Below are 2,271 nucleotides of genomic sequence, written 5' to 3' on the forward strand. Positions count from 1 at the left end.
GAGGAAGCAGAGGATCAAGTGAGAAAGATTAGAAATAGGGGACTATCAAGTAGGTGTTCCTGATTCTGAGGCCATCTACTATGCCATGTTATCAAAGTCCTTTAGGCAGGAGAATGCTGGAAAATGTTTAACAACCAGTTCCCTGAGGGAAAATGTACAGAACACACTTTTAAGTGTAATCTACATTATTACCATTGATTACTTTGAGTACAGAAAATGAAAACAGGAGCAGCTAGGTGCACAGTGGATAGAGCACCAGTTCTGGAGTTAGGAGGACCTGAGTTCAAATCCAGCCTCAGACACTTAACACTTACTAGCTGTGTGACCCTGGGCAAGTCACTTAACCCCAATTGCCTCACTTTAAAAAAAAAGAAAAAGAAAATGAAAAAAGCAATAGATCAAGCCTCGTTTTCGTGGTGTAAATGCTCACCCTGAAAATTTAACAATTGGCTCTCCCAGAGCCCTTGTTTTAGGATACCTAATATACTATATTACATACAATAGATATCTCAGCTAAACCTTCTCAATTTACAGGTAGATTAGGGCTTCAACCAAAGGAAATGAGATCGTGCAAGACATTTCAGAGACTTTAGTGCTACTGTTCTTAACCCCCTTACTCTCATCACCTTCTACAATCAATTGCCAAATCATGTTCTACCTTCCCAACTTTCTATACATATATTTGTTGTTGTTCAGTGTTTCAGTTGCGTCTCTTTGTGACCTCATTTGGAGTTTTCTTGGCAAAAACAGTGGAGTGGTTTACCATTTTCTTTTCCACCTCATTTTACAGATAAGGAAACTGAGTTAAACAGGTTAAGTGACTTGCCCAGGGTCACACAGTAAGTGTCTGATGCTGAGATTTGAACTCAGGTCTTCCTGACTCTAGGTCTAGTGCTCTATCCACTGAGCAATAATCTATCAATCTATTAATCAATTAATTTCTCTCTGTCAATCTAATCTATCTCCTTAGTACCTCCCTCACAGGGTTGTTGAGAGGATCAAATGAGGTAATATTTGTAGAGTGCTTAGCACAGTGCCTGGAATATAGTAGGTACTTAATAAATGCTTTTCACTGCTTGAATCTTTTCAAATCGACTCTTCTTGACCCATGGACTTTACCATCCATAGGGTTTTCTCGGCAAAGATACCAGAGTGGTTTGCCATTTCCTTCCCCAGTGGATTAAGGCAAACAGAGGTTAGGTGACTTACTCAGGGTCATCCAGCTAGTGTAAGAGGCCCAATTTGAATTCAAGTCTTCCTGACTCCAGGCCCAGGGCTCTATCTACTGAAGTTAGCTGCCATATGAATGGAAGGAAGCCCAATTTGGAGGGTGTTAAAATAGCCCCAAGGAGATGATTAGGACCTAAGGGTGGTGGCTATGTGAGTGGAAAGTAGGGGACTGATGTGAGAAAGGTTCTTTTTGTTTTTGTTTCTTGAGAAAGGTTGTTGAAGTGAAATTGACCAGACTTGGAAACTAATTGTCGATGAAGTCTGTGGTAGGGTAACTAGCAGATATCCCATCGGGTCAAAGGACATGGATTTTTTGTCACTTCCAGTTTTGTTCCAAATTGCTTTCTAGAATGGTTAAATTAACTCACAGGTCCATCAATGGTGTATTAAATGCAAATATCTTCCACCCATATTTCCAATACTGTCCATTTTTATTTCTTGTCTTTGCCAATTTGGGTTGTTTTAATGTGTATTTCTCTTATGTTATTTGGGGTGGCATTTCATATGGCTAGTAGTTTCAACAATATTTTTCCAGTGATGTACTGTGGCTACAAGTTATGGAACTGCAAACAAAGTTAAGGGTTGTCCACTGAGTAATGGAGAGGTGCACGACGGACATGAATTGCAGTACATTACTAACAAAGAAGGTTGTGTAAGTGGCATAAAGGCTATTTTCAGAGATGTATGACTGGAAATGGTGAGCCAGTTACAGGGTGAGAGCAAGGGCGAGCTAATGGCCAAACTGCTCCACTGTTAATAATGGAACAGCAAGCAATCTGGAGGAAGGTGTCTACCTAGTGGGTAGACAGGGCCAAGAAGCTCACAGGACGGGGCACAGGCTGTGGATTGCATTGTTGGTTAGCCAGTCTGTGAGAACATAGCTCCATGAAAGTATCAGTCTGTCAGTTTATATGCACAGAAATCAAAAAACCTAAAAGATAACAAGCACCCTTACCTGGCTGTTGAGCAACCCTCTGACCTTCTATTTGTGAGTGGCAGTGTAGATTGAGTGCAAACATACAACTGTATGAAAAATTCCTA

Source organism: Dromiciops gliroides, chromosome 2, assembly GCF_019393635.1.
Source record: "Dromiciops gliroides isolate mDroGli1 chromosome 2, mDroGli1.pri, whole genome shotgun sequence".
Classification (NCBI taxonomy): domain Eukaryota; kingdom Metazoa; phylum Chordata; class Mammalia; order Microbiotheria; family Microbiotheriidae; genus Dromiciops; species Dromiciops gliroides.